Raw genomic sequence first — 20,027 nt, 5'->3', positions numbered from 1 at the left:
AGTCAGTGTTAGGATGTGATAGTTGGACACCCCTGAGAGAAGACCCTTTCTCTGAGGGTAGATGCTGGGGCTGGGAACCATGGGTGCTCTCTCACCCGTCACCACCAGATCCAGAGCATGGACCAGCTAGGACAGGTCTAATAGTCACAGAGCTATCTCTCTACATGGTGCCACTCAACAGATAGACAGGAAATTCAGCATTGCTACTGGGTTCCAGTAGGGTCTGTCTGCACCATGGATCTGGGCTTCCATCTTTACAGAGATGGCATTCTTGGAATCCTATTGTCCTCTCTACATGATTGTCTCTCGAGTCCCCCAGGGAACCACAGAGCTTGGCTCAGCCCTGAGGATGGGTTTAGAGAGGGTCCCTGCCAACCCTCAGCCTAAGGATCTCCCTTGCATCTCTAGGATCAGCCCATACCTGCTAACCACCATCTCAACTGCCCAGGAGGGGCTCATGGTTACCAGTTAGCAAAGAGCAACCTGGGACAGCCAGAAACACACTCACCCAGCAGTACCAGGGTCCAGAGAACAGACTCAACCCTGGAACAGAGTGTCCTATGAGTGGTCTGTCCCTGAAGTCCTGTCCAGTTTGATTCTTCTCAAGAGCTTCCTGGAGCCCCTAGGGCTTCCGATGGGTTATATTATGTCGCAGACCACACAGTGCCCTCCCACCTTCACATCTCACCCAGACAGAGCAGGGTTGTGAAGGGAAAAGTCATGGCATCTCCAAGGGGCCACAAGGACTGGATGGATGGACAGGCACACAGGATGTGGCTGATGGAGGCTGGTGCTACTTGTCACGTGGTTGTCATTACAACAGCCCCACCGGATAGGGCATTTCACTCCCTAGATGCCTGGTCCTCATTTGCTTGGTGCTCTAACAAGGACAGCCTCAAGACCCTGTATACACTTCTTACAGAAATGGTGTTTGCCTCGTGGGTGCACAAGATGCTGAGAATCAATAATAGTTGGGTGATCAGCCATAAACCAGACGTTTATAGCACCACAAGGAACACCATGGGAAGAAGAGCAGAAAGGATACAAGTACCAGAAGATAGGGAGGATGGTGTGAAATGCTGTCATCTGGGAATGGCACAGCTAACACAAGCATGAAGCTAGAACAGCTGTGGTCACTTGTTCTGACACCGCATAGGACTGTCAACAACCAATCACAGATGGGAGTGGGGGTCTCGTATTACCATGTGCTCCCCTTCTGAATTATTGGCTATTGACATATTCTAGGAAGTGCAGAGTCTTTGTCTTCAGCTGTGGACCCATTGGTGAACTCACCATGCTCCCATGAAGGGCTCTAAACCCATGGACACACAGATGCCTCTGGTTAAACCCGGAGAGTCACAAAACAAAACAGAAAGAAAAGAATACAAAAACAGATTTATAGGGAAGAATTCAATTTGAGAGGGGTGGGAAAGAGACAGCAGAGGGCAGAGGGGAGAGTACTGAGAATGTATTATATACAAGTCTGAAATGATAAAAGAACAAATTTAATTAATAAAAAACATTAATGAGAGACTGGAGAGATAGGTCAGCAGTTAAGAACACTGACTCCTCTCATAGAGGACATTGATTTGTTGTCTCATAGAGGATATTTGATGAAAACATCCCATACTTTCAAAAAGACAGACTCTTTGACTGAACCTCAGAGCCAGAATTAATAATACACTTTAAGGTCTTTTAAGACTAATAACCTGCCTCCTGTTCACCCTGTTTAACATGCCTTTAAGAGAACCTTTAAGAGGACAATGAATCAACAGACATTTCTTGCCTTGGATTTCCCACAAAATAAGCTTCTACAACTTATGCTAATGCATAACTTTATTTTAAATTAGTTAATCTCACATTCTCAAAACCCAGAGTATATATCTTCTACAACAAATACGCACCATAAATGCTTAAAATAGCATACAGATAGTACTTCAAAAGCATATACTGTAGGACTGAATTCTTTGGGGTTAGTCAGAATAAGTGAATTAGTAATCCCTTATGAAACTCGGTTAAAATCTCTGTGAAATGCCCCTCATTCCTTCCTCATGTGATACTTTCTTTGTTGTCAATACATGAAGAGACAAGCCTTTTGTTAAGGACGATCAGATACTACAAAGGCACAGCCAGACACACAACAGAATGACAGACTTGTTAGAGGCCATGAATTGCGGATGGACAGAAGGAGCAGGGAGAGAAGTAGAGAATTCAAATTTGGTCTCCATCTTGGTCAAATCAATCTAAGGAAAAATGTTTCTTTCCATAACACAGCACTGACACATTTTGGTGATGCTTCTGAGGCTATCTTTTTTTTAATGAAGAATTTTTTTATTCATTTTATATACCAATGGCAGATCCCCCTCTCCTGAGGCTGTCTTTAATGTGTTTAACTAATGCACAAATTCAGTTCCTAGCATCCACCATGAGCATTAGTGTGCTATTTCTGATATAATGTGTTATATTTCTTTGGAGTCTATTATGTGACTTCTTTGCTCAAATTGTTTATGGTCATCAGGGAAAAAGAAACAAAATGTACTGAGTAAAGTAACCCAGGCAAAGAAGACAAAGTTCTTGAGGATGGAGAGATGTCTTTGTGATTAGGAGTACACACACTCGTCTACGGGACCTGAGTTCAATTCCAAGCACCCATGTCAGATTGCTCACAGTTTGCTATAACCCCAGCTCTAGGGGGAACAGATGCCTCTGGCCTCCCTGGACACCTGCATTCATATACACCATATCTACACATATAGTTTAAAATAGAGCAAATCTTTAAGAAGACAGAGGCCAATCAAGGCCTGAGCTGTCAGGAAGACACCCATGTGCTTCCTGATGCCATTGGACTCAGGTGGATACCAGTCACCCTCAGGCCAGCTTGAGTCCTTAAGGCTTGGGCTGGTGGGATAACATCGATAGGCCTGCCTGATACCATTCTGCTTTGGTGTGCGGATACTCCCTGCTGCAAGCTGCAGGAATACATTATAGAGATTCAGCTGTATATAATAAAGCTATACCTAGAAAGGTCAAGGGATCTTTCTAGAGAGAAGTCATTTATCAGGGAATATTTGGTATTATCCGGCCTTTAATAGATCAGCTGTCTTCTACTATGAATTTCTTGTGTGCTCATATACTAGTAGACCATATGGCAAACAGTATAAGCTTCTCAGACCTACTGCTAATCTACTAGGTAACACCCCCACAGGCAATAAAAGAGACAGGCAGTCTGTAAATACATAGCTTTGTTTCTTGTGCAAATGAAGCTCAGACCATCCCTTCCTTCAGGCCTAGTGGCATGCCAGAGCTATTGACTCAAGACAAAAATAGGTTTTTTTTACATAAAGAGGTGCAGTAAAGACTAGGCCAGAATTCATGTGGCCAGAGAGAAGAGAACAAGGCAGAGTTTCTGCAGATGGTCAGGCAGACTGGCTCAGGCCAAGGAGTAAGGAGCAAGGAAAAGTTTTGCAGACTGTAGGTGGATCTGAATCAGGTCAGGAGAGGAGAAGAGGAAGGAAAGATGGAGGATGAAAGAACAGAGGACAAGATGAGGTCAGAATTTAGTTATTACTAGGGCTATGAGAGGACAGAAAAAGAAGGGACAGAGAGGAACTGAGTGTCAGCACGGAACTGAACCTGTGTAGATAGAAGTTTGTTATAGAGAAATATAGTAAATAGACATAAGAAACAGGTGTACATAGATTCTTTTCCCTCAGATAACCCCACACTGGATGTAGTATCTTCCCCAGGACTCTAAAAAGGATTTCCTCATGGCAGGACCTTGGGAAAACTCCAATAACTGCCCACTGACCAGCCTGGGTCCTCAAGGTCTGGACTGACTGAAGACATCATCAAGCCTGTATGATGCCATATGTCACAGGTAGATAGAAGCTACCCACAGGCCAGCCTGGGTCCTCAAAGCCAGGGATAGCTGAAGACATCAACCAGCCCACCTGGAACCTCATTGTACCAAGCAGGTATGCGCCATTATGATGAGCACATGTGTGGTGGAGAAATGGAAGAGGAAGAGAAGCATAATGGTGCATGTGTTGTAGAAAGAGGCAATAAAGATGAATTGAAGGTGGTGAGGGGCAGGCTGATATGGGTGGCCTACTTGCCACCTGAGGCCATGGTGAAATCTGGTTCCAGACTGCTGCCAAAGGTTATGTTTGGTCTGTGGTCCTACCACTGCCCGGGTCTGTGTTGACATTCACGGCCCATGTTGCCACCAAAGGCCACAAGGATGCCCAGCCTCTGGGCTGCCACCTATGGCCATGTAGGTGTCTGAGAGCCTTGTCACAACAGCGACCATACTGATCTGAGTGGCCTGCACTGCCACCTAGTGCCATGGTGATGTAAGGGCCAGAGCTGCAAGTGAAGCCCATGCCTGGGCCCTACTGCATTCAGGGTAAACTTTGCTGATGACTTTGCCTCTGTTATCACCAGAGGCTGTGGGGGTGTCTGGGGTCTTTCCTGCAATCTGGGGCCATGTTGGTGTCCAAAAGCCATAGTGCAGCTATGACATAATGATCAGAGTGGTGTGCTCTGCCACCTGGGTCCAAGATGACCCCCGGGCCTAGGCTGCTCTTGAAGGTCATGTCTGGGCCCATGGTCCTATTGAAGCTAGGGTCTGTGTTAAAGTCCATGGTCCATGTTGTCACCAAAGGCCACACAGAAGCCTGGGGTAGTTGGTGTCCAAGGGCCATGCCACAAATGGTGGATGACTACAAAGAGGCAGTGTTTTCTGAACCCAGAAAGGCAGCTGCACGTCTGAACTCACAGCAGTGATGACAACATATACAAGCCCCTTACAAACTCATGTCTGACCAAATATGAGCATAGAGAGGGTAGTTGGACATGAAGGCTCACCCATAGCTGAGGCAATGCTGGCAAATGATAGCTCTTTGGCGATCCGACAGTCTGTATTTTTAAGGGCATGGGCTCTGGTTGAAGGACCATAGTCCAGCGAAGGACTCCCTGGTGTGCTGCTGAGAAGATATGTTAGGCTTCTTACAGTCACTTGAGCAACTAGGAAGAAATATAACAACCATGGGGGTGTGAATCTGGGGCACAGCCGGAAATGTCTACACACGTGTAATGGGTTATAGGATAGCTTGGTATCCGCCAAGGGCCCTGGTGTTTTAAAGAATATATTACGAGTGTTCATTCTGCACTTATCACTTCAGTGTTTAATACAATACGTAAAAATGGAAACTATATTACTAAGAGCTACCTCATAAGTGATGACATCGGTGTGTAGATTTGTGGTGGATATTGCTGCATATGGACATCATGGAAGAGGACAAATAAAGACTCTAAGAACCAGAAGATTGGGAGAATGACCACCAAGTCATGACTTCCAGGTATAACACTGCCATTGCAAATGTGAACTATGTAGCCTGCACTGGATGTGTAAATTACTGGCCCTATCATCAGTCCATTATGGGTCAGGTAAGGACTCATGGGTCTCTGATCATGAGCTACTGACTCGTGATGAATTCTGGGTCAAGGAGACTCACTGTCTTAAGCTGCACACCCATTAGTGAGCCTGCCAGGTTCCTACAGTTCTAAACACAGGTTCAGATTGACACTTTTGGTTAAAATTGGTGGGAAATTACAAAAGAAACACAGATAAGGGATTAGGATTTTTAAGGATGAGATAAGAGTTGCTATGGATAGGAGGGAAATAGAAGAGGATGGGATAAGAATAATCAGAGAGAGGTATATACATGTATGATGTTGTCAACAAACACATCCATTTAATGAAAAAGAAAAATAACTTGTAAAAAGATGTAATTTGCTCTGCAAAGAGAAGTTTTGTGAATGGATCTAACATCTGTGTTTCAGTCAAGTTGTTGAATAGAAATCTTGTCTTTTCCAAGCCTCAGCTACCTCTGAAGTCCATGTGATGGTGTTAATAGGCCACACTATCAGGAGGTAAATCTGTGCCTCAAATGGTGTTCTGTGGAGAGAAGCTCTCAGTTTCCATATGAATATAAACAATATCTGATGCCTTAAATCAACACCAGACATCAGTGTTACCATGATCCTGTCATGCTGGTATGTTGCTGTTAAAACTCATGCAAACGTCAAAACAATAGATAAAATTCTTGGAGAAGATTGTCTCCTCGCCATGCATACAGCCTGGTTTCTTTTTCTTAGCAACAGTGGTTTCTGTCAATTTTCATTGTGGTTAACTGTTAGTGTGCTTTCTTATCACCTACACTTTTCACATCTCCCAAATCAAGATCTTAGTTCATTGTGGGGATTATAATTCCCCTAAGAAGTGTGTGAGGAGCTATTGACAAAAGTATCAGAACTAAGCTTCCAACTTAGAGCAGATGAACCTTCACACTTTCCAAGTCATGGTCCTCTAGCTAGAGTTTACAGCCTAGTAACGACAGAAACTGGATTGCAAAGGCTGACCAATCTTCACCTTGTTATTTTCTGGAGGAAATGGTTGACCAAATAGGTTCATGATGACCTGGACTTTCAGCCCAGATAAGATCAGTTACTGAATTTCTGTGGAAGTGTCTTGCTCTGACATTCAGAACTGACTAAATGGGAGAGCATGCCCCGGATGTAGGAGACAGCCAAACCCCAAGGTTTTGATATAATTCATGAAAGTGACCACTCTAAGAACAGTTGAAACAATTCACCTTCAAACAATCACCTTCAATGATGCTCCACATGCCCTGTCCAGCAAATGAGGGATTTCCTCTGGTCTCTTTTGTTATTTTTGTTTGTGACATTCTCACAATGTGTACAAGGCTTGTATTGAACTCACAACAATCCTTCTGCCTCAGCATTTTGAGCACTGAGATTACAGGCATGAGCTATGATTCATCTCACTCCACTATTCAAATCCAAACTGAATGGATTTCTAGGGTCAGTTCTAAAGGTCACTTTATGAAGAGCTGAAAATAGGGGATTCTCATTTTCTCCCCTCCCTACAGGTAGAGTCCCTCCCCCTCCCACAATTCCTCAGTGTTTCTAGTGGTTTTGGTGATAAAGAAATGTCTTAGTGTGTCACTTTAGATTTAGCTATTTCACCTTGAGACTGACGTTGCCAACTGATTTCTTTTTTTCATTAAATTTGGGGGTTGAGTTAGAAATAAGGCATCTGTGTTGTTCACGAAGGAATGCAGTTATTAACCCAAAATATAAAGTTACATAGAAAAACAATAGAAAATGAGTACTTTAGGGATGCAAAGGGGTGAGAAAATAACAGCATTTGTGGGAAAGTATCAGAGTTTAATGGAAGAATAATTCTCTTCAAACACTTTCCTGATATCTCCGTGCTTCCTAATCATGTCACTGGCTTGAGATTCCAAACTCAGAGTTCACCCAGTCTGTGCCCAGATTTAACTCCAGAACCACATCAGCTTGTAGAATTCAGTACGCACAGTAGTCGTTATTCCACCACTCAGAGATGGGTACTGCTGTCTCCGTTGTTCTCCTCCTGGCTGCATCTGGTGTCTTTCTCGGGCTGTGCTGAGCCTCAAATAGAAGAATTCCAAGAACCACCAGGACCAAGCCACCCAAAGTGATCCTGGTAAGATTCTCCACTGTGTGATCTTGGAGATGTGAGCCTGGGTGATTTCAGACACAGAGGTCACACTGCAGTCCAGACTCTATGTTCCCCACAGGGCACTTACCCCCACTAGACAAGGCTTCACTGTCTGCAGCCAGCTCTGTATCTGCTCTCCTTACTCACCTGTTTTGGGGTCTGACATGTTTGGTGATGAGCTGGTGGTCTCAACTGTTCCTAAGAACCATAAAAGAGGAAGAGCATAAGTAAAGTGTCTAAGAGAATAGGTCATTGACTATTTCCTGGATTCCTTCTCTCTGTAAGTGTATGTTATTCTGATCATAATGGTTTGGGATGAACTACTTAACTGTTGGCTAAGGGTTCTTTCCAGAAACTCATCTTGCTTTCATATACAGCACTGGGCTTATGCCACCCACTGTGGACTGAGCCATCCCACATCAATCATTAATCAAGAAAATGGCCTACAGACAAATTCGATGGTGACATCTTTTCAAGTCTTATTCCCTCTCTCTAGATGACTCCAGCTTGTTTCAAATAGACAAAAAACTAATCACCTAATTTCATATATGTTGTATTTGTCATATATTTATCATATATCTTATATAATATGCATTTTATATATTATGCTATATGAAATGTATATTTATATATTGTCAAAACTAAGATAAATTAATAAAAACACTTAACAAACTGTTTCTACATTTGAGGATAGAGAGATACATTTGAGGATACATTTGGCTCAGTGGATAAGAGTACTCAGTGCTCTGGCAGAGGACCTGATTTCAGTTCCCAGCACCCATGTAGGTGGTTCACAAGTACCTGTACTCTACATTCTGGAGAACTCAATGCCTCTGGCTTCTGTGGGCACGTTAGTCATGAGCACATACTCTCTCCACGTTTATACACACAATTAAAAGTACAACAATCTTAACTTTTCCTACATTTTAGAATCTATGTAGAAGGACACTCAATAACAACCAACTGGACAATATTAAGCAAGTGAACAAAAATAGTAAGCATGAATGTTTTCAAATGTAAACATAGGATGTTTATTATAGGTGAGCATGCAAGTGGTTTTATCATGGAAGATGTGCACATACATATATACACGTAAGACAAGAATGTTTGGGTACAAATAGGAAGTTAAGATGAAATTTTCCAACTTATTTTGGCTGATGCACATGTCCTCCGTAAATGACAACAGACTGAAGAACCGCAGTATGTCAAGAGGGAGGTTTCCTGCACAGTCCTGAGGGAGGGTTAGGTGAGGACTAAGAGGCTGTTTGTGCAAACACTTGCCAGCAGCCATTCTGCACAGCAGCTGCCTCCACTTCTCAAAGTGTCCATCTCCAGTTTAGTAGCACAGAACAAACAGAATTGGAAAGACCTCTTTGGGGTGTGACAATCATTTACAACCCAATCACAAAGGACTTCCCACTAATGGGACAAATATTCAAAAATCTGCCCAGAGACATACAGAGCACTGAAACGCCAAGTCATGAAAGAATGCCCAAATTGTGGCCATCCTTTGAGGGAACAAAGCCCAGAATTGTGAACAGAACATGTACACCAACCTCTGAAAATCTATGCAGAGGAGTGAAAAAAAAGAGTCTTCACAAGCACATAAGTTTCTCTGCCCCTCCCAAGAGCCCCCCCCCAGTCTACATTTCAACATACTGTCACTATTCCTAAGGACTGGATACTCACGGATAACAGCCTGGTATCCAGAGCATGCTGGAGAGTGATGTACAGATGGGGGCTTGGTACTCTGTTCTCCAGTTCACCCACCTGCTCCTCACCAGTCTGAGTCCTAACATCTCTATCTGGATGTTCCTTTATGCACCCCACCCTCTAAGTCTCTGGGATGCTGCAGAGGCTGCTGGGATCTCAGCTTGGCCTCAGGGTCCTTGGACACAAACTGAGTTGGCAGAGGAACCAGATAGATGTGCTGAGGGTTGGTAGACAGCCTGGGGATGGAGCAAACTCCCAAGAGAGAAGTCAGTGACACTCACCAGATGCTGGAATGGGCTCTTGGGATGAGGAATTGGGGTCTTCAGAGGATCCTGATAAGAACTCAAGTGGAGTATGAGGGAGAGACGCTGACCCTGGAGACTTCATGTCTCATTGTCTACTTACATCTGCCTTGAAGCTACATAAGGCTCTCCTGCTGTCCGCTTAGAACTTTCTGAATTTCAATAAAGAGGTGAGATGGGAATTCTCTGAAGGACTGATGCTAGGTTGTACAACTTGGGGTCGTGAATCCCCATGGGGTCCACGCTACCTATTTCCCCTCATGTTCTAGCTAAGCGCTCTTCCCAGTGTAGGATCATGAGTTACCCGTTTAGCATGGAGAGGCCAAAAACCGCTTACCTGAGACCACAGGCTCCACAGGGTAACTAGGGTGTGACGATAAGTAGGGGAATGTGTCTTCAGAGCCGTAGCACTTGTAGATGCCCCCATCGATAAAGGTCACATTGCTTTTGATGAATTTTGCCTGGTATAACCCAGCTTGCAACACTGATCTTAAAGTCAGAAGTGGGTGTGCAGTCCCCTCTTTAGACAGAAGGAAACTGTCCATTTGATGCCTTGATTGACACAGCAGGGTTACATTCTCTCCAGAGGACACTCTGGGGCCTGGGTACACTGAGAGGGTCGGTGTGACCAAAATCTGACCTGAAGAGAAGAGTGATGGATGAGGGGTGCCTCACCTTCATCTGAGATGATCCTTCATCAGCACTAGTCTCTAAGGACTTGGGTCTCACTAGGTCAACTTCTTCTCTGTAACTCTACCACACCCCTCATTTTGACCTTCACAACCTGGACTTCCACAGCCCATACTCTCTAATGGGGGTCTCTGATTGGACTGGCTAGGCTCCCAACTTGTGATCAGGGTATCCAGAATGTCTCTGGGGTATAGTCCCTCAGAAGAGAGTCTGTGTATACCACGTCATCTTTACTTGCCCAACAGGAGCCACTCATGGGGCTCAAGGAGAAAGTCAGCCCAAGGGCCCATCTGGGGTTGTAGACCAGAGTGCCAGGAGAAGTCACTTCCTCCTTCCCTTCCCTGGACAGAGGAAATCCATTGAAGCTTATATCAAAGAAACACTGATGGGCTAGTGCTTCACCAGGAGCCAGAATAAGGCCATCCTGGGTCAGGAAGGTGGACAGCCTTGTCCTTCCTTCCTGGACAGCCTTGGAAGGGAGACAGATGATTCCTATAATATTTCTGCCCCTTCCCATTATGTCCTGTAGGTACCACTTCCTTAACATTCTAAACCTCTAGTTCAAGAGCTAGGAGCTTCTTTCAGCACCTTCCTGCGTGGGATTTCTTAGGGACCAGAGCCCATGGATCTCAAAAGATGACTAGACATTTGCTGGGGCTACCTCACCTGTGATGTGTATTTCCAGGGGGTCACTGGGCTTCGACCACAGATAGGTACTATTCTTGTAGCCATAACATCTAATCGTTCCTCTATGACTGACTGTCACAGGACCTATATGGAAAAGAGCCTGGAACTTCCCAGTAGCGTTTATATGCTGTGAGTCCTGGGGCATGGAGAATGTCTCATTATCCTTGGTCAGAATAAAACTGTCGTATCTCTCCTGTGAGACACACTGGAGGGTCATGTTCTCTCCTGAAGTAACCAGAAAGCTTGTCAGGGCTGATAGTGTGGGTTTTGTGGAGAAATACCCTAGACAGAAGAAAGTAACAAGTTACATGGGCTCACACAGCCCACGTTGTCCCTCAGGATTGAGATGTGGGAGCTAAACACTCTTGAGAACAGACAGACCCCTGTCCTGAATGTAGAAACTTAGGCTTGAACCCTTACCTGTCACCACCAGCTCCAGGGTATCACTCTTCTCTGGCCAACTAGAAGGCTTGTGACACAAACAGACATATTGCCCGGCATGGGACTGTTTAATAAGTGGGATGAGGAATTTAGCCTTGTTTCCAGGCTTCATCAGGGTCATTCTGTGCACAGAAACTAGGTTTCTGTAATGGTAAAGATAGTAACCCTGAGCATCTGAGGTTCCCTCACAAAAGATGGTCACCTGAGATCCTTCGGCAACCACAGATCCTGGCTCAGCCCTGATGGCAGGCTTTGGAAGTATTGCTGCAAGGAAATCAATAGCTATGATCACCACAGGACATCAAGTTTTAGAACCCAATGCTCTGCCCCAGCATCCTTTGCAGTTTCACAGCATCAGCCCACATCTGCTGTTCTCCATGCCCACTGCCCAGAGAAGCTCCCCTGTCTTCAGTCAGGACCCGAGGCACCTGAGGACACACTTACATGCAGCTTCTAGGTTCCTGAGGCCCAGAGTCAGTCCTGGAAGAGAGTTCCCTGTGAGAGATTTGTCTCTGAGGCTGGAGTGCACCCTCCCTTCCACAGCTGCCTTCTGGGTTCCTGAGATGTCTTGATAGAACAATGCCGGGCTGCAGGGTAAAGCCCCCCACCCCGGACCAGCAGTAGAATGTTCTCTCCCCTTCTTCACATCTCACCAAGGCAGACAAAAGCCGTGAGTGTTCCAGTCATGGCATCTCCTCCTGTGTTTGCACCCTTGTAGATGGTTGGTGACAATGCCTAGCCAGATGAGAAGACACACAGGGTGTGGCCTTTTATGGAGGGTTCTCTCTCTTATCACAATGCTGTCATTTCAGTGGCCTCACAGGAAGAGGAACTGCCTCTCCAGTCAACTGTCTTTGGTTTCTCCAGTCATGTGCCACAAGAAGGATCTGGATTCTCTATATTTTTAGAGAAAGAGTCTCATGAAGCCCATGCAGTTCTCAAACTCATGATCCTCATCCTCAGTCTCCTGGGATTATAAATCAGTGATGAGCTAGTCTTTCCTTAAAGAAGCAGCAATCTCACAAAATCTCCCTATATCTGTCTAAATTGTTTTTATGACATCAATGGCCAGAACTTAGCAATAAATAATCCTAGTGTCTTCCTGAGCAGTAACTTTCTAGCTGAGAGTTGTGTGTGGCTGGCCATTCCTTCTCAAAGCCTCCCCATTGGATCCCTTTCACCTTCTCAGCCAGATCATCTTCACAGACCTTCCTTTAGGTAACTTGTAGCCTCTACTGATGGCATCTCATCTGTCTTCTCTGATGCCAACACCCCAGAAATTCAGCCACAGCAGAAGCAACACATCCCTAGTGAGAAAGCAACTCCTCAGAAACCTCATTTCACGTTTATCCCCCAGTCATTGCTTCATGGACACCTCATTCCTGGTTGATTCTTCATGAATTATAGTCACTTAAGACATAGCTGGATGAAATCTGCTGGTTAATCCTGCAATTGTAGGTGTCCACTAGTGTCCAACCAGCTGCTCATGATGGGAAGAGAGTCTCCCTATCTAGACTCAGTCCTGGTGTTGGGCAGTATCTGTGTACATAGGTCTTCAAGTTGGGCTTTTTTGGTGTTTGTGTGACTCTTCCCTTGGTAGCACACACTCAGTACTCTGTGTGTGTTGGCTGTTTAGGACAGTGAGTGATTTCCTGTTCATTTCCCAGTGGGTGCAGATTTCAGATGCTTTTGGTGTAAATCATGAGAAGTCTTGTAGGTAGAGTTTTCCTGCCTGGCCCACAGTCAGGGCAAATCTCTCTCACCTGCCAGTCCCACAGCCGTCAGACCCGACCAAGTAAACACAGAGCCTTGTATTGGTTTCAAACTGTATGGCCATGGCAGGCTTCTTGCTAACTGTTCTTTCAGCTTAAATTAATCCATTTCCATTAATCTATACCTTGCCACATGGCTCGTGGCTTACCGGCATCTTCACATGCTGTTTCTCATCGTGGCGGCTGGCAGTGTCTCTCTGACTCAGCCTTCCACTTCCCAGCTTTATTCTCCTCCTTGTCCCGCCTACACTTCCTGCCTAGCCAATTTCCAATCAGTGTTTTAATTATTGACTAATCAGCAACACATTTGACATACAGAACATCCCACAGCACTTCCCCCCTTTTTTTTTAAAAAAAAAAAGGAAGGTTTTAACCTTAACAAAGTAAAATTACATATAATTTGGGAATTTGGGCGTAGCTTCTCTTACTACTTCCTGCTGGAGGGGGGCGCTGTATCTTATGGGGATACAAAGAAAATTTTAGGATCATGGAAAAGTCCATGAGGGTGTATCGTCTGAGCCAGTTGCCTTCAAACCATTCTGGATGTTGGATCATCTGGGCCATGGTGTCATCGGAGACTTTTCAGGGGGTCTTGGCTGGTCAAACCTGATGTATCTTAATCTGGAACAAATCCATAGCCTCTGGCTTTCTGTGGGAACAAAAGCAGAGTCTCCTTTCCAAAGTAACATATCCTTATATCCAAATTTTGAAGTCAAGGTACCTTTAAAATATACATATTGGCATAACTCAACAGCTTTTACAATCAAATGTTTTTCTGCAGTTAAAGTCCCAAAGACAACACAATGCAGATTCTCTGTGTAATATCCATTTTTACGTGGCTTATTTTTTATACTACCTTTACTGTCTCTTTAAAGACTTTATTTTTTAAAACTATGTATTTATTTCTATAACTCTATATATCATCTTTTTTGTCTCTTTCAAGCCTACGTATCTTTTACACACATTGTAAACTATTACATCTGAATCTGTCTTATTGTGAATCTATTGCCTTAAACTGCAGCAGCTGTGGCTGCTGGATCCACCCACCTCAGCTTCCCAACATGGCCATGGTTTACCGCCAGCTCTGGGAGCTATCGGGGGTCTATGCTTTTAGCCAAGCAGCGTGTAGCCCAGAAACCTCCCCTTTTGCTGTGCACCAGCAAAGGCTAAATCCACTATGCAGCTCAAAGTGCCACTTGCAAAGGCCTCATTCCCGCCATAGGCAGGTCGAGCACGCACGCTAGGAACCCACCAGTAGCTCAAACCAGCAGCTGCCGCTCATTTGAGAGAGACAATTAGGAACTGTTTTTAGCTCCGTTTTAGAATCTTTTCTCAGGTTTTTAGGTGGAAACTCTTGCCACCACATTGGACGCCATTTGTAGGTAGAGTTTTCCTGCCTGGCCCACAGTCAGGGCAAATCTCTCTCACCTGCCAGTCCCACAGCCGTCAGACCCGACCAAGTAAACACAGAGCCTTGTATTGGTTTCAAACTGTATGGCCATGGCAGGCTTCTTGCTAACTGTTCTTTCAGCTTAAATTAATCCATTTCCATTAATCTATACCTTGCCACATGGCTCGTGGCTTACCGGCATCTTCACATGCTGTTTCTCATCGTGGCGGCTGGCAGTGTCTCTCTGACTCAGCCTTCCACTTCCCAGCTTTATTCTCCTCCTTGTCCCGCCTACACTTCCTGCCTAGCCAATTTCCAATCAGTGTTTTAATTATTGACTAATCAGCAACACATTTGACATACAGAACATCCCACAGCAAAGTCTCTCAGGTTGTAGGCCTTGTGAGGTATTGGTGTTGGCTTCTTATCCCATAACAACTTCCGGAACACTCCTGTGTTGTCAGTGACTTAAAAAAATTCTACCTTTCTTGGAACCACAGTGGACATCACCTGGAAATGAGGTGGAGAGTTTCATGACCCTTCTCTAGTAGATTAGGGCTTTTCCATTCTCATGATGTATTTCTGGCATTCACAAATGCCTCAAATGATAAGTTCTTTTGAATGCTTTTTAAAGATTAAATATGTTTTCAGATACTGGACTTCTTTTTTAAACTTCATCATATTTTATTTTTTACACAAGTTTATTATATGACACTTGAAAAAAACGCATATCAAAATTCATCATACTAGAACTAGTCCATCATAATGTCCTCTATACAATTAGGATAGCTCTGTGTTCATAGGGAAGTGTTCCTGTTGATGTAATTGAGTGGGGTTAATCATGGGAAGATCATATGGAAAGAAGTCCTGGATGGGAGACAACGGAGAAATTCAGGCCCTGTGCATGGTGCCGAAGTCCTCAAGAGTTCAGATGTGCATCAATCCTCTTTTGTGAGGAAGACACTGTTTCTTGGAGTCATCCATCACCTGTGCTGTTATAACCTTTCAAATTTGTGTTCTACTCAAAGCTCTGAGCCTTGGTGGGAGAGATCTAATGAAGATATTCCCATTTAAGACTAAGTGCACTATATCTCACTGTCTGTGCTCATTGTCAAGTTGCGGGGCTTTGTGTTAATTCCCATCTATTCCAAGAGTAGGCTTTTCTGATGTGGACTGAGCAAAAGACACTGATTCTTTATAATGCAGGGAACCATGGCACTGGCCAGGTCTAGCAGCCTTGAGAGGCAAGCGCCATGGGTTTTTCAGGTTTGAGTCCGTGTTCCTGGGGACCCGAAGTGCCTTCCCTCAGAGAAGCACTGTGTTTCTCTGTATGTTCCCTTAGCAGCCTAGGAAGCATGGAAACTTGACAGGACAATTGGTCTGAGACACTAATCTTTTGTACCCTGTGTGACTTGCAGCTACAACTGTCGTCTACTGTACTTCTAGTGACTCTAATATACTCATTATTTTCCTCATAAAAGTTCCCTGTGGATTTTCTAATTATACGATTAAGGTCTTTGTAATGACTTTTTTTCTTACAATATCCTTAATAGGTACAGCTCTTTAACTGAATTGTGACCTGCACCACTATACTACCATTGTCGTCTTTATATCTTCATGCCCTTGCCTAGGGCAACGTGGAGTATACATGTGGCACAGAAAATACTGACGCCATTCCAAATTTCTAGGGCAAATATGTCACTTTATGCAACAGAAGAAGATTTTTGACAGATTCTTTGTAAATCCACTTGCAGTGAATGAACACTGGTCCTAGTTTTACATTTATGAAGACATCTTGACTTTTCATCAAATTCTCTTTCTCTATCTATTCTTGCAAACATGTTTCCTTCCCACTTACTTCTTGTGGCTGGAAAACATCAGGCTGATGTTTGAAATTTTTAAACCAACCTCGATTCGTAGACTGAACCCGTGGTGATCATGTCTGTGCCTCTCTCTTTCTGTATCGCGTCTCCTTCCGTATTCTCCTCCTCCGTGCGCTCTCCTCTCTCTCTCTCTCTCTCTCTCTCTCTCTCTCTCTCTCTCTCTCTCTCTCTCTCAATAAAGCTCCAGAAAAGTAACCATGACTCGTGATTCTTCTGTCACCAATAGATCCAGCACTCTCCTCCGTCAACCTGGTCACCACAGATGGCGGCCAGCCACGAGTGCCACCACTTAACAGAGAGGATGTGTGTTAAATACTTTCACTACAAGAAATAAATGAACAGAAGAAGAGAAAACTGGGTTGATGGACATGTTAGTTAGACTGATTATGACAGTGAATTCATAAGGTAGATGTGTGTAAAATCATCAAATTGCACATCTCAAACATATACACTTCTTTTTAGCCATATTTCGTCTAAGATTAGGAAGAGGATTTTGCTTTCCTTTTTTATTTTACCACTTTATAAGACTACATATTGTATTTGCATAATATTGTTTAATTGAAATTAAAGTTTATATGTGAACTATTTTACTAATTAGAATACTACCTACAGAATAGAAACTTTTCAAAAGTTAAATATAATTATACTGTCCCCCTCCACTTTCCTTCCTCCAGTGACTCCCATCTCCCTCTCAAATTGATGGCTCTTTTTCAAATATATATATATATATGCACAAATATATAAACACAGCCTACTGAGGCCATTTAGTGTTTCTTCTTTGAACATGATGTCAGGGCTCACCATTTGGTATTAAGTGATAAACTGAAGGCCATCTCAGGGAAAGACTGATTCTCTCTCTCTTAGCATTCCTTAGTTGTCTGTTGTTCTTTGTCTAGGGGAGGTGCCCTGTGACATTTCCTCCTTCCCATTGACATATCTACTGGTGCTGCCCATGCTCAGCTCTTGTTTGGGCAGCCATATTGTTGGGGCATCATGGCTGTAGCTTCTCTGTCATTCCTAGGAGACACAGTCTCCCAGAACAGAGACCATGCCTGGTTCTTAAGGCACTTACAGTCTTCCTGTCTCCCCTTCGTCAGTGTTCCCAGAGCCTTAGGTGCAGAAGCGGTGCCACAGATGTATCGGTTGAGGCTGAGCAGCCCCATCAGTTTTCCCTGCAACGTGACCAGCTCTAGATTTCTCTAATGGTCTCCGGCTCCTGCAAACGAACCTCCTTGATGGGGGGTGAGAACTACACTTATCTATTAATTTGTCCATTGTTTTAAAACCAGAAATAAACCAAGAAAACATGATATTTCATTGGTGATACAACTGAGTGAGTTCAGAGTGAATGTCTTTTCTTGAAATTGTAAGACAATGACTAGCTTATAGAATGGTAATGTCTGAGGAATTGCAGGACTGAGCACTCTGTATTGGAGTGCTCATGCCAACAAGGAGGCTCATGCCTGAGAAATGCTAATTCTCCTTATAATGATCACTTTCTTCCTGCAGTTCTTTGCCTAAGCCTTGGTCCCCAAGAAATTTTCCCCTTCCATGTGAATACATTCATTGATACTGCATTTTTTAGATTGTATTTATTTCAAGTCTAGAAATAAAGCATTTCTCTAGACAGTTCTAGGAGAAAGTGTTTCACTGAAGACTTCCTGGCTCTTATAATCTTTCTGTGGTGTTCCCTGGGCCACAGATGCCAGAGCTGTGATATAGACATATCTGTTGGGACTGGACTCCCATGATCTGTTGATCACTGAATTGTGTCCACGTGTTGATTTCTGTGATGATCACCATTGGTTGTAAAGAGAGGCTTTTTTGAGGCAGGATTAATACTCTGAAACTATATATATATACAAAAAAAATCAGACTGACTCAGTAGATTTTGTTTATATATGTGTGCACATGCATGTTCATATAGACATGGATGGATGTGTATATATGTAACAATAATAAAAAGAGGTCATCAACTTGAGAGTGGGGGTATGGTAGAGGTTGGAGGAATGGTATCTGGGAGGGGCTAGAGAGAGACGAAAAGGGATATATTCTATTTTAATTAAAAACATATTTATAAAAGAATCATAAAAACTAACCCCTCATCAACAATGAATATGTTTTATCTCTATGAGCCATATAGTAAATGTATCAGAGTTTGACAAAGTCTATGAATTCAAAGAAAAAAGTTTGAATTTGCTTTCTTTTGAGAGGACTCATATGAAGACAAGACAAAAGAAAACATAGAGGTTGTTGGTGGGATAACTGACCTGATAAGTGATAACATGGATGTGTAGATTTGTGGTGGATATTGCTGTATATGTACATCATGGAAGAGGAAAAATGAAGACTCTAAGAACCAGAAGATTGGGAGAATGGCCACCAAGTCATGACTTCCAGGTATAACAGAGCCATTGCAAATGTGAACTAGGTAGCCGGCACTGGATGTGTAAAATACTGGCCCTATCAACAGTCCATTATGGGTCAGGTAGGGACTCATGGGTCTCTGATCATGAGCTATTGACTCGTGATGAATTCTGGGTCAAGGAAACTCACTGTCTTAAGTTGCATACCCATCAGTGAGCCTGCCAGGTTCCTACAGTTCTAAACACAGGTTCAGATGGACAGTTTTGGTTAAAATTGGTGGGAAATTACAAAACAAAAGAAACACAGATAAGGGATTAGGATTTTTAAGGATGAGATAAGAGTTGCTATGGATAGGAGGGAAATAGAAGAGGATGGGATAAGAATAATCAGAGAGAGGTATATACATGTATGATGTTGTCAACAAACACATCCATTTAATGAAAAAGAAAAATAACTTGTAAAAAGGTGTAATTTGCTCTGCAAAGAGAAGTTTTGTGAATGGATCTAACATCTGTGTTTCAGTCAAGTTGGTGATAGAAATCTCTTCTTTTCCAAGCCTCAGCTACCTCTGAAGTCCATGTGATGGTGTTAATAGGCCAAACTATGAGGAAGTAGATCTGTGCCTGAAATGATGTTCTGTGGAGAGAAAGTCTCAGTTTCCATATGAATATAAACAATATCTGATGCCTAAAATCAACACCAGACATCAGTGTTTCCATGATCCTGTCATGCTGGTATGTTGCTTTTAAAACTCATGCAAACTTCAAAACAATAGATAAAATTCTTGGAGAAGATTGTCTCCTCGCCATGCATTACAGCCTGGTTTCTTTTTCTTAGCAACAGTTGTAGCTTGAGTTTTCCTGCCTGGCCCACAGTCAGGACAAATCTCTCTCACCTGCCAGTCCCACAGCTGCTCAGACCCGACCAAGTAAACACAGAGACTTATATTGGTTACAAACTGTATGGCCGTGGCAGGCTTCTTGCTAACTGTTCTTATAGCTTAATTTAATCCATTTCCATTAATCTATACCTTGCCACATGGCTCGTGGCTTACTGGCATCTTCACATGCTGTTTCTCATCGTGGTGGCTGGCAGTGTCTCTCTGACTCAGCCTTCCACTTCCCAGCTTTATTCTCCTCCTTGTCCCGCCTACACTTCCTGCCTAGCCAATGGCCAATCAGTGTTTTATTTAATGACCAATCAGCAACACATTTG

The 20,027-nt window shown here is 43.6% G+C and overlaps 1 pseudogene; it reads right to left on the bottom strand.

Annotated features, from left to right (window-relative positions):
- LOC128124191 (leukocyte immunoglobulin-like receptor subfamily A member 4) overlaps nt 1–11,521 on the bottom strand; it is a 30,390-nt pseudogene extending 18,869 nt beyond the window's left edge.
- Between the last annotated feature and the right edge of the window lie 8,506 nt (nt 11,522–20,027).

This window comes from Peromyscus californicus, unplaced genomic scaffold (assembly GCF_007827085.1).
Source record: "Peromyscus californicus insignis strain IS unplaced genomic scaffold, ASM782708v3 Scaffold_4__1_contigs__length_199733344, whole genome shotgun sequence".
NCBI lineage: Eukaryota > Metazoa > Chordata > Mammalia > Rodentia > Cricetidae > Peromyscus > Peromyscus californicus.
The sequence above is the reverse complement of the archived record's forward strand: the minus strand, read 5'-3'. Positions and strand labels throughout refer to the sequence as shown.